The sequence below is a fragment of the Pinus tabuliformis genome, chromosome 4_2 (assembly GCF_031772625.1).
Source record: "Pinus tabuliformis cultivar Carrire ecotype Pingquan chromosome 4_2, CPIR1, whole genome shotgun sequence".
In the NCBI taxonomy this organism is placed as follows: Eukaryota; Viridiplantae; Streptophyta; class Pinopsida; order Pinales; family Pinaceae; genus Pinus; species Pinus tabuliformis.
Genome location: NC_142304.1, coordinates 399825143 through 399838794, shown reverse-complemented (window position 1 = coordinate 399838794; position 13652 = coordinate 399825143). Strand labels below are relative to the sequence as shown.

The following is a 13652-nucleotide window of genomic DNA, read 5'->3' as shown; positions in this document are numbered from 1 at the left end:
TCCTTCATCCATAGGGTGAGGCTGTGGTTCTGGGACATCCATTATTCTAGGATGAGGTTGAAAAGGTGAATCAAGAGGAGAAAATGGTTGGGACAGGGCTAACTATCCACACATGTCTAGGTGACTAATTTGTATTAGTTGGTTGAACTCAATAGAATTAGCATAAAAGTGTATATAGTACTAGATTATTTTATTTCTATCTTTTTGCCACACTACATTAGGTGTTCTATCCCTTTTTCTTATGCTTCCTCTGTTTCCCCAACTATAGAAACTCATCTACATAATTACATAAAATCAATTAATATTATAAAGTAAAATACAATAAACAATAAAAGCATACTTCACTAAATTTTGTTAAATATGCTAAGGCTTAGGTTACAACATAAAAATATTAAGAATAAAAAAAATAAATGAAAAAAATAATAATTAATAAAACAAGAAAAACTCATGCATATTTTATTTTACACCCATAAAATATACAATCTATATCACAATCATTTAAAAAAAAATTTCAAATCAACTTTATCATGTCAACTTTAAATCTTAATACCAGTCACATTACATAGTATTCAATTTCTACACCACAAAATTCAACAACTATTTTAAATAAATAATTTTTACACCACAAAATTCAACAACCATTTTAAATAAGGAAAACACAAAATTCAACAACTATTTTAAATAAATAATTTATACACCACAAAATTCAACAACCATTTTAAATAAGTAACATGATAGGGAAAACATGTATAGGGAAGTGAAAATGATAATTATTAGGGATTGCAATAGATAACAATCTTACTTCACATCATTCATATCCTTTTGCAACATGAATTTCTATTCAAACATAGTATTCAAACTCGATTTCTGTGACAGTCACTTTAATCTGAAAAAAATTAGAGAATACTCTAGCCTTATTTTTGTCTTTCTTTCAAAAGTAATAATTCACTAAAAATGGTAGTATGGATACATGTTTTTAAAGTGCAGGGAATTAAACTTATCTTGTAAACTCCAATTTGGCTGATAAAGCACTATTATTTGAGATTTATTTTATTTTATTTTATCCTCTTAACTCACAATGTGACTCTAAGAGTTTAAATGCATTGTTTCAGGATGTTATATGTGGTCGTATATAACTCATAGGCATTCTTTAAAAACCAGAAGCATAACCCAACTCGAACCTTTTGACTTTTCACCATATATCTTGGTCCACCATTATTTCTAGTGGGGCAAAAAAATATTTATTTTTCATTAAAAAATACAATAGATTACCAAATTCAACCACCATTCATTTCATCACAAAGTATTTAAAATAGAATATGCAACGTAATATGAAATGCAAGGAATGAAAAATGATAATATAAATGAAAGAAACATCTAGGGCCAGCAACAATTAACAAGTAGTTAATTATTATAAATTAAGGTTGCACATTGTATTCTATCATGTATGCTTGTTAATTAGGCCGATAGGCCTTCCTTTGAAAGGGACTTTCGTCGTCTCTTTGTTCCTCATGCTGACACGTGGAGAGTTCTGCAATCGCGTTATGTGTTGACACGTGGAGAGTTCTGCAATCGCGTTTTGACTGTTTGTTTGTATTCTTTTCCGAGCGCCTGCACCCGTTTCTTCTGCCAGCAGCCGCCCTTTCCTTTCGCTCGCCATAAATCTAGCCATATCTTTGACAGTTGTTCCCTTTCATGCATTCCTCATTGCAGTTGAGAGCACAAAAGCCCACTTGGGAAACTGGATCATCGTTTTCCCTAAAAAATAAAGCTGTGCAGAAACAAGAGTGTTTGCCTAAATCTGACCCGTTGGGCGTAAAGCTAGACATGAATGATGATTTGGAGGGTCTGATAGATGAAGAAAGCCTTCTTTCTGAAGAGGATTCGAAAAGATCTTCATTTCCCTCTGGTTAGTAACAGGGGCTGGTGGCTGTTAATCTTGGTTTGCAGTTTATCCATTGGAAAGGAATATATATGATAGAATCCTCTTTAATAACGTTACAAACTTGATCAGGTTGGTCACTTTTCCCATCTATTCTTTCAATCCATATTTTGTAATTTGTTTTGTTGTGCAGCCAATGACTATGAAGTTAGTACGAAAAGAAAAGCCTGCAAAATTTGTACCTGTGGCCGAGCTGAGTTGGAAGAGAAATAGACAAAGTTGGGCCTGACTGTAGAACAGTTGAATAACCCACAATCTGCGTGTGGAAATGTATGCTGGTTCTTTTTAATCTTTTGCTCTTATTTCATTTCTTTCTCGGGAAGAAGTATTTGCAAATTGCCATCCCTATTTTGTGGAGAAAGGTTTCCAATTTATATAACCTTTTCACCAATTGTTCTGTATAAAAGAACAGAATGCTGCGTTGATATCTGTTAAACTTTTGATTGAACAAACTTCCTTTAGGTCTCTCTCTTAATATACACAGCTGTGTTTTTTAATCAAAACTTGAGTTTCCATCTCCATCTTTGAAGGAGAATCTTGGCTGCTGGGATCTGCAGCGTATACTATATTACAGTTACCCTATTTTATATTCCAAACTGTGAACAAGGTCACATACTGTAGGAATCAAAATGTAATATAATATTTGCTCATTTTTCTGATATAATGGATGTCTTGATTTTGTTAGTGTGGACTCGGGGATGCATTCAGGTGCAGTAGTTGCCCCTACAAAGGACTTATCTCCTTTCAAACTTGGGGAAAACTTAAAAGGTATATATACCACATACATATTGTTTTCCATCTATTGCGCCTTCTATTTTTAACAAGTTTGTTCTGACATATCAATTCCTCCATTTGACTAAAATGCTTTTACAAAAATTGCAGGGTATCTCTTCCTAGCACACTCTTGACTGTTGATATGTGAGCAAAGTAGTGCTTTGAAGAGTTAACAATTAGTCATAAACCCTCAATCATTCCGTGCCATCCAAGTGATGGGTTGCTTACCTTTAAGCATTTCTAATGTAATTTCCCTTCAACCATTGAGTGCTTAAATTAAGCAAAATGGTGCAGCCTTATTTCTAGGTATAAATTATAATATAGTGTATGAGAATCACAACTATTGCTGGCGTTATTAGGACTGTTAGTGTTACCTATCTACTTTTGTATCTGTTATATATGACATATGAAATGATGAATCTGGCCAGGGAAGGAATGTTTATAGCATCCCAACATTGCTTCCTTGAAGGAAATGAGTAAAGTACTTAATATTTGTTTATCAAATTTAGGATAAGTTTGATTTGCTTGGCCAGCTCTTTTCTTATGCTGATTTTTCAATTACAACAGTCACGTAAGGGCTATTGTATTAACTATACGCACGATTTGTTAAGAAGTAATCGACCTAATTGAAGACATTCCCAACCATTCATTTGGGCAAATCTTTCATGACCATTCATTTGGGGAAAGCTCTCAAAAGGATGATAAATTGGTTTCCAGATCGGTTTTCTTTTGCCTTCCATTTGGTTGAAGTTGAATAGAATTACAAATTGACTCTCCCTGCCCTAAATGTGAGTTGTATCCCATGATATCTTTCTTGCAGAGACACCTTTAAGGACTGTAGCTTTTACAAATGAAGTTAGACCGGATTTGTTCTTTTGATCGGTTTATTTTCCATTTCTAGCAAGAGAATACATCTTATATTACTTTGCAAAATAAGTAGATTACATCATGTGTCATGAGGGAGGACCTGGAGACTGCTTCATTTTGCCTCTTCCCCAGCATGGGTGTTAACACCCTTGTTCAGTGTATAGGGTCATTTTACCCTTATGGGATGCACACAGGCAAATGCGCCATCAATTGCAGGAACAGCTCGCACAATATGGCACCACAATAAACACTCACTGGTGTTGCCGATGCCATGGCCCATCATGCATATATGATTAGCTGCTCATGCTCAATCACATCTCTACATAATAGAATGCTTTTATTGTACATATGTTTAAAAGCCAACAAATACTTTCATTGTATATATGTTTAGTTATATCTTTCCAAACAAATCTCCATGTCTAGAGTGACTTGTCCCTGTCGACTTCAGGGTCTTCAGATTATTACGTAAGTTGAGCATTTTAGCTCTGGACCAAACTCTGTTGTTTTGTTCTCGTTTTGTTAAGATCTATTTATGCAAATCATGGAATTACAGTGTTTAAATTTCTCTTCATAGTTTACAGTGATTATATTCTCCACAGAGTTTTGTATGACTGTGAATGTAATCAGTAAATTGGTTGGGCGTTCTCTTTTCCTTGTAGTATACATATATGAATTTTGGTATTTTATGGCTAAACATTTGGTTTGAAATAGTTCTGCAACCATCTCTTGCATGTTCGGTCCTCCGAAAGTCGACAAGGTTCTAGAGATTTCTGTAGCTGTCCACCGCAAGGGGTTAACAACGAACCCCCATGACGGAATGGATTGGGATCACCAGTTCCGAAAGAATGGCAATCGCGACCTTTGACACATGGATGGATTCTCTTTTAAGTAGAACAATCCGTTACTCAGAAAATTGGCAACGAAGCTGGATAAACTTCACCATATAAATCTGCTCTCAGTTTGCATAAGATTTCAGTTTTAATCGCATTCTATTTTATTGTTGGAAATCCCCTGTATAAATGGCAACCATCTTGTATTTGGGTTGCATTTTGTCTATTCACACCCTTTTTCTGGTTACCTTCTTCACAGGATTTTTTATTGGTAGGACGCATATAATGCTAGTTTTGGTTCTGGATTTATTGGTATGAGGATTGGCATGTTCATCTCCAAATTCTATGCCACATCAACATTGTGAACCTCTTCCAGAAAGAGTTGACATCTCTCAAGTTAGATCTGATAGTGAGCATCGAAACTGCCACCACATTGTTCCACCTTCTCACATCAATCATAAGGCTTCTGAAATGAATAGGTTGCTTTACAACTTGAAGCTATTCAATGAATAGAACCTGAAATGGTGATTTAGTTCACATTACCAAGATTTGATGTTATTTTTAGACATCAGACCATCAAAATGATCACCAGTTACATTTCAGACATAGAGGAGCATGTAAACTTGGTTATTTCGTTGACATGGCCCAAACTCAGGAGCTGCCCCAAGGCTCAATGACTGAAAACCCTTCGCAAGGCTATAGAAGTTTGTGATAGATGCAGAAGAAGAGAGCATGTCTCTTTTTTCCATTCCTGTGGTTGGCAAGGGTGGATAAGGCAAAACTCTACTTCTAATCAGACTCTTCGACAACCAAAAGGTGTAGGACCACCGAAACATGGTTGAATCAAAGATTCTAGAGAAATAAGGTTACCCTATTATGATGTATGGGGAGAAGGTGCCAAATTGATGGAGGAATTGGGTCTACTCCAACTTCAAAGTTATTGTGACTTCAGGTCTCACATAACACTGTTGGTTGAATCAAGGATTCTAGAGAAACAAGTTTTCCCTGTCCTTAGATGATGTGTTATTAGATGATGTAGGGGGAGAAGGTGCCAAGTTTGCCCTGTTCTTAGATGATGTATGATGTATGGGGAGAAGGTGCCAAATTGATGGAGGAATTCGGTCTACTCCAACTTCAAAGTTATTGTGACTTCAGGTATCACATAACACTGTTAGTTGTGAGGTTCCCACAATAATAATGGGGGATATGATGAAATATTAGAATTGACAGTTGTAATCTGCTTAGCAATTTGCTATTCAAGTTGCTTCATATTGTGAGGCTTAGTGGTCAACAATAATACTGGGCGATATGATAATAATGCGGATATGATGAAATATTAGAGTAATAATGGGGATATGATGAAATATTAGAATTCACAGTTTGAATTTGCTATTTAAATTTCATTGTTAATTGTTGTGGTTCTGCGGCCGGTTCACAGTGATAATGAGGATATCATGAAATACTGGGCGATATGATAATAATGGGGATATGATGAAATATTATAATTCACAGTTTGAATTTGCTATTTAAATTTCATTGTTAATTGTGTGGTTCAGCGGCCGGTTCACAGTGATAATGAGGATATGATGAAATATTAGAATACGTAGTTGTAATTTGCTATTCAAGTTTCTTCACATTATGGAATATAAATATTAAAAAGGTTCACGGTTCTGATTTACTATTCATTTATTTATTCTTCCTTTCTATATGTTTTTACGAAGATATGTTTTCTTTTGGGTTCATGAGTTGCAGCCATGAAATATCTTTGGGTATTGTTGTCAATGTTTTTCTCATAGATTTAATGGAGTCTTCTTTTGTGTTCTTCCCTTAGAGTTTCTATATTCTTCCTTTCTATTTGTTTTTAGGAAGATATGTTTTCTTTTGGGTTCATGAGTTGCAGACATGAAATATCTTTGGGTATTGTTAAATAGTAGTACCTGTTGCCCTTTGTTTAGAGTTGGAGTGGCTTTGCTTGGGGCATAAAAGCCAACTCCACTTTGGTACCATTTCTTTTGCCATTTTAGGAGATATTGGAAGAAAATTAACATATATTCATGGACTGAAAAGTAAAATATATTTCTCATTTTATCATCTGAGATATCGATCACCTTAGGAATCCAGATTATGCACCATTTCTAAATTTCTGTCTTTAGTGAAATCTTTTGACTTAACTATGTTGTAGTCTAAATGTGCTATGAAATGGTCCTTTTCCGGCTGCTTAAAGTAGCAAGAAGGGAAACCAATATTTTTATCCCAAAATCCAACAAGAATCGTTTTGGTTTTGATGGAATTGCACATATTAGATGTTAATTTTTACAATCTGTTTGCAGTAGAAAGGGTGCCAAATCCATTTCTGCTTTAAAACTAACAATTTTATTGATTCAAACTTGCAATTTTGACAAAGATTGACTGGCTCGATTTGGCTGATGGCAAACTGGAAAAGGATAAAAACATAGTGTTTAGCCTTCTTCCTTTGATATTCCCCTCAAAACCACTTTTGTGCAGAACAACAATAGAGAATGACAAATGTTACCTTTGTTTTGTTTAAGTTAGTCGATTGTGAAGTGCATTTCCATGTCTGGGTTTTCGTTCTACAACTAATTCTTTTGCATGGTAACTTTGGAAGATTCTTAGTTTAGGTGAAAACATAAAAGTCAGAGCCAATATTGGTATATGGAATAGTTACCTTTGTACAAGATGATATTTTTTCTTAATTTAAGAGACTAATTGTTATGAATATCTGTCATATCTATTTTCCCTGATGAGAGTTCACAGGAAATGTTGGAAAAGTTTCAAAATTCTACAGATTATACTAAAAAAGATATACGATATCTGTTAGTACTGTTTCAAGAAACGTTTGCCTTGAAAGCAATAGTGGTAATATGATTCCCACAAGATGTCAGTCATGCAACTACCTTGATGTTCTATTGAATGTGGAAGGTGGAAGAAGGAGCATTTTCAAAAGGGAAATTATCATCATGATCAAACCTGGACCACCATGTTTGACAAATTTTGAGCTTCGCTGTTTAGTCTTTCAGTGAACACAATTGATTAAGAAGCTTGCTTGACTGAAAAGCGTGACATATATTGGACCCGGCCCTGAATAAGGGGTTTTGTATCTCAAAATCGAGTTCCAAACTCTTTTTCCTTCTGTCTTCAATAACAGTAGTGGCATCTGCCTGTTTTCCATGACAGCAAAGGTTACTGATCAGAAAATTGTAAGTACCAATACGTGGCACCAACTTATTCTTTAAGATAGCATCCAAAATCTCAATCTCTCTACTGAAGTCAACTATTTATCAAGAAGGTTTCAATATATATTTTGTTGCACCTATAATAAAATTCACAGCATTGACAAAGCCTAAACTACATGCAATGGCTTCTGTAATTGAAGTTGCTACCTGTAATCAACAGTCCCACATGCATTACTCTTCCTTTCCTCTAAATGTTACTGAAATGGCATCCTTGGCCTTGTTCATGTCCCAACAGATGTAGTTTATAGAGGTCTTATCTTCATCCATCATTCACAATATTTGACCAATGGCTTTAAAACGTTATTATACCTTCACTAGCCTCCCTGCATTGAAAATCATTTAAATGATACAAAAAAGTGGAAGGGATGTTGCTGTCATATCGTCTAACAGTTGTATGGAGAATGGTCATATGATATTTCTTCTTATCAACAGCAATGTCCATGTTCACAAAAGCACATACAGCAAATCATAGTTGTAGGTTTTGATTTGCAGTGTCTGAATGATATACTACTCCATAATCAAAGAGAAGATCCACAAGGAGAGGTGGTTAAGGCATCATGGCTTCAACTAGACACAATGTTGTGAAAAGTCAAAGACGATATGGACCCATAGATTGAGAATTATTTTTGTAGTTGACATAAGAAAATTTCGACATCAAAATATGGATCAGTTTACTGGAGTCTTTGTAAGGCCACTGGAAGTTTGCAGCTGAAGATAACAAGGAACATTCTCTAATGAAACTAAGCTTCCACACTCCAAACTCCAATACATGTTTGCTGAGGACATTGCTATGTGTGGTTATGTGGAGATTCAACTAAATAAAAATGTACAAGAAGGATTGCTGACGAAAAATTCCCTAATACTTCTGTAAGGAATGCGAGTGCAAGTTTTGGGGGCATCAAACTGTTTTGGGTGTCTGTGAGTGTGCAGATTTGGGTAAATGTGGAAGACTAAAGCGTTGTTGCAGTATAGCTTTTTGGGCTTCCTGCATTGATAATCTAACGAGCCAGTTTTTATTTTGTCTGGAATCTATAGTTCAATTTGATTTCTTGGTCACTTGGATCATTGATATGGAAGAAGCCAATGGTAAGCAAGCATTCTGGTTCTTGCCTTTTTATTTAGCTGAAAGTTAATTTATTCCGACATAATTTATCGTTTCTGGTTTTCGAGCTTGTTTATGTGATGGGCATGTGTGCACACACCCATCAGTGCCTTATTAGATGAGATATACGTACAAACCCAAACACATCTAATATGCAAATACCCATTCTTTAAACTGAAACCAGTGTGTTTCAATACAAGAAATGAGGAAATAGGAGGACCTTGTTATGACAATTTATCACATGTTTTCTGATGTAGTTATAGAATCCAATGATGGGACCATTTCTGTAGCATCGGCATATACAGGTCATCATGAAGGTCAGATTTTGCTAGGTTATGCTTGATAACAATATTTTATGCTACTTTTCAATGGACTTGTTCTATTTGGGATCATGAAGATCAGTGCAGAAATCTGCATATAATTTGCAGAGTGATGTTCTTTTACGGATTTTTAGACAAACTTTTGTTTTTCAAAGATGAATTCTGCGATTTGAAATCTAATCCACAATAGAAAAAAGTGAGTGCATTGATGCTCCCGTGAACCATGCTAGAGACTAGCCAACTGCTCTTTGTTCCATGGAAAACAAGGTTCAGGTGCCAAAGAAACAGAGCAGGGGAAGCAATGGTTAAATGACAATCCTTATCTGATAAAGTTTAAAATAAAAATTCTGGAACATGCAAAGGAAGCGATTTTTAGGCATAGAGTAGGAGGAGAGGTAATTCGCTTATTTGTATCTTGCCTCAACCATTTAATGAAGTTACTAGGGTTCTTGAAATGTGTGGTTATGTGGAGATTCAACTAAATAAAAATGTTCAAGAAGGATTGCTGACGAAAAATTCCCTTCAGAAAAAAGGAACGTCTGCCTTGCAATTTCGAGATGCAGGATTGCAAATTCACATTTTTGGAGTTGATTGGGTTTATCTCTTATGTTTTTGTTATGTTTTTTTTTGGGATTTTGGAATCATCTGAGTCGGCTTTTTGTCCATTATTTCGCTCTCTTTAAATAGACTTCTATGAACCCTTTCTCATCCAATTGCACAAGACTATTTTTGGTTCATCTATAGAAATGAGTTTCAAAATTTTAATAATTCTAATTTCTATAATTAAATAAATTATTTTTATTAAATGAATTTTATGAAAAGCATCTTACAATTAGTTAATGTTTTAGTTATCGTGTGAACCACCAATGTAAGTGATTTGTTTTAATATTTGTAAATGTAATTCGCCGCTTTTTAATTACCATGTAAAACACTGTAATTTACTTTCTATTTGTTCTTTTAATATCATATCTGCTGGTACACGCTAATCATCGTGGATAGTACCTTCGTCACTACTGAGCTTTGTATATGCTTGCCTATCTGAGCTTTATATATGCTTGCCTATCTATAGAGGTTTCCTCCTTTTAATAATCCTATCGACCTCTCTTTGTACCTTTTGGGACAATTGCTAGTTATTAATTCACTAAAAATGGTAGTATGGATACATGTTTTTAAAGTGCAGGGAATTAAACTTATCTTGTAAACTCCAATTTGGCTGATAAAGCACTATTATTTGAGATTTATTTTATTTTATTTTATCCTCTTAACTCACAACGTAACTCTAAGAGTTTAAATGCATTGTTTCAGGATGTTATATGTGGTCGTATATAACTCATAGGCATTCTTTAAAAACCAGAAGCATAACCCAACTCGAACCTTTTGACTTTTCACCATATATCTTGGTCCACCATTATTTCTAGTGGGGCAAAAAAATATTTATTTTTCATTAAAAAATACAATAGATTACCAAATTCAACCACCATTCATTTCATCACAAAGTATTTAAAATAGAATATGCAACGTACTATGAAATGCAAGGAATGAAAAATGATAATATAAATGAAAGAAACATCTAGGGCCAGCAACAATTAACAAGCAGTTAATTATTATAAATTAAGGTTGCACATTGTATTCTATCATGTAATATTTCAAGTATGAGTAGGTCTGCGAAGAAACATAGATTGGTATTATATGGTTTAGTTTTCATGATGAAGTTAGAATACAAAGTAAAAGATAGTATTTTATGAGCAAGGAAGGGAAAAATGAAGTCCATACTCAGAAAATAGTTAAATATAGGCAAAGCTATTACATTTATTAACAGAATTAAGCTATAATGATGCTTTAAACTACATGAAATACTCATCTCGACTAAGGTTGTCTCTGATTTATCTTAGCTTATGTACCCATTGAATTCCATTGAAAAAATAACTACTAAAGTTTCCAATTCAATTCCAAGCTTCAACATAGAGCCAAAAGCGTATCTACAAACTTTCCAAATAAACAAAGAGAAAAATGAATAAAGTACAAAGAAACCCTAACAAATTCCAAGAGTGACGAGAAATTAATTAGATGGCATTAATCTCCCATTCATATCACAATTAATGCATGGATTCAACATATATTCCACCTTCCCACCTTCCCAAATAGGGTCAACTGCTAACCCTTTCAAATGTCACCATACTAATATATATCATGGCTCACCATACTTGTAATAACTCATAACTTTATAATATAACAATACTATAAAGTAATGCCATCAAATGCCAAGAGTATATGCCATAACACTTTTAACGTGAAACTTAAAATCTATACCCTTTATCTTGTGCCAGTGTTATCACAATTTGTGCCCAGTGCCATAATGCAATTTCACGATTTATATATTTCAAAATAATTTTCTACAAACACATCATTTAGTCACATACCATTATGTAATGTTAATCACTTTCCATATAAGAGTTATCATGAGCTTCAAACCTTTTTCCAATCCTTGTCTTATAATGTATAAGATCGAGGTATTATCCAAGTGTAATAATGATATACATGTAAACCAATTTTACATTATGTAAAATCACCAGATGTGAAATGCATTTCTGAGCTTTCTCAAAACTGAAATGATGTGCATGATAAAGATAATAAACTATTAATGATGCTCATGTGAAACATAAAAGCATGTGCCATATACTAATATATTGATTGATACCAATTTTACATTATAAATCACCAGATGTAGAAATGCATCTCTGAGCTTTCTCAAAACTGAAATGATGTGCATGATAAAGATAATAAACTATTAATGATGCTCATGTGAAACATAGAAGCATGTGCCATACACTGATATATTGAAATCAATCATCTATAATACTTTTACTGGGGGACGCCAACTACTTTAGTTTGAGCATAAAACAATGATATTGAGTTTTCCAACACCTTGCAAGCTTTTATAGCATAGGTGGGCCATAGATAGGCTAATATATGATGACTCCATAGTGTAGTCTACTTTAAGTATATTAGACTCAAATATTTGGTCTTAATACTATGTGTGATTGGCCTTTTCATATTATTGATAGGATGTTTAGAAGAAAAAATTTCAAGTCAAAACTTTAATGCATGCTAGTATAACACTCATGGAATGAAGCCAGGGAAAGAAGAGATTAGGAAAGACTTCAGATAATCAAACTTCAACAAGGCATTACTTTAATAATTCAAAAATTACTAAACAAAATAACATTGTGAATACAATAGGTAGATTTATTCAAAAGTTGTTGTTTGTGTTCATTAATATTATATTGAATAAGCAATAATTTTGTAAACTATATGTAAATCACAAAACTTGACTAGTCCACATATTAAAAAAAACTATTCGAAGACCTTTAAAATTTAGACCAAAGTGAAAACAGAATTAGAAATGAATCAAAATAAAAAAGAAAATTGAAGATTCAATGAAAATAAATGAAATATATACATAAACATTTGCGGATGTATCTTTCATTTTATTTTTCGTTCGACATAATGTTTTAGATGTGAACCATTTGTGACATAAGAAAATAATCTACCATTTTCATATTTGAGATGATACAATTTTTTTTCAATGATAGATGAAATGATCTACATCCCTAATCACTGTTGTTTTTCCATGATACTGGAGTTTAGGATAGAATCTTAAATCACCGACACTACCAATTCAAGTATCACAACAAGTTTACTTTGTAATAGTGGAATATCAACAACAGTAAATCTACTAGTGCACAAAATATACACAACTTTTTACAAATTTATACAACAACCCAACTTCATTATATTAATAAAACTAATAATACAACAGTATAGGGCTCACGTACTAGGGATAATGTCCCTCATACATCCACTAGTACAAGAATAAAAGATACAAGATACGCTGATGGTCTAGTTGACGTAGTTGACAATAACAACTTCTTTGTCGTATCCTATACACTGCAAGTCCTTCGCTTCCATTCTGCAACACCTACCTCTATCAATGCACTAAATCCTTTAGGCCATTTAACTCAGTCCCTACAATCTACCCTTTAGTTGATCGTGTGTCCATCTACAACCAACACATGGTATTCACACTCACTAGTTGCTCCTTCGTCCTTCAAGGCCACAACACTTTGAGACTTCTTGCCCCCTGCTACTCCTCAGCTCTTCTAGGACTTGTCTTCCCACTATAGTCTTCCTGCACTGCTCAAATGAAGATTAACATAGGGCAGGAGGTTTTCCACCTATCGTCATCGAATATCGCTTCTCCAACAATGAACACAGCCTCTCAACAACTGCTCCTGGTTGGCCAAACCTTGAGCTATTTTGCACTGCCTCTCATTGCAACCACCTTAGTCCATAAAGGTGTTGCACTTAGGGCTCAAATTTTGGCACCTTCATGCTACCATCCAACAAACCTCAAATTCCCAATACCATACAAACCAAATGTACAACCTAGGACCTCATCCCTAGCACCAAAACAACCTCAAATTCACCAATATATACCTTTGCCTAAGTCTGTTCACACTGTTGTAGGTTTTGGTCTTGGTTAAGGCTAATAATAGTCTTCTC

General features: G+C 34.2%; 1 pseudogene across 1 annotated transcript; it reads left to right on the top strand.

Annotated features, from left to right (window-relative positions):
• Positions 1-1625: 1625 nt before the first annotated feature.
• Positions 1626-2850, top strand: LOC149169636 (anamorsin homolog 1-like; annotated as a pseudogene). Its single transcript, XR_016259205.1, has 4 exons — positions 1626-1909; positions 2076-2212; positions 2628-2710; positions 2825-2850. The product of XR_016259205.1 is annotated as an anamorsin homolog 1-like (transcript).
• Positions 2851-13652: the final 10802 nt, after the last annotated feature.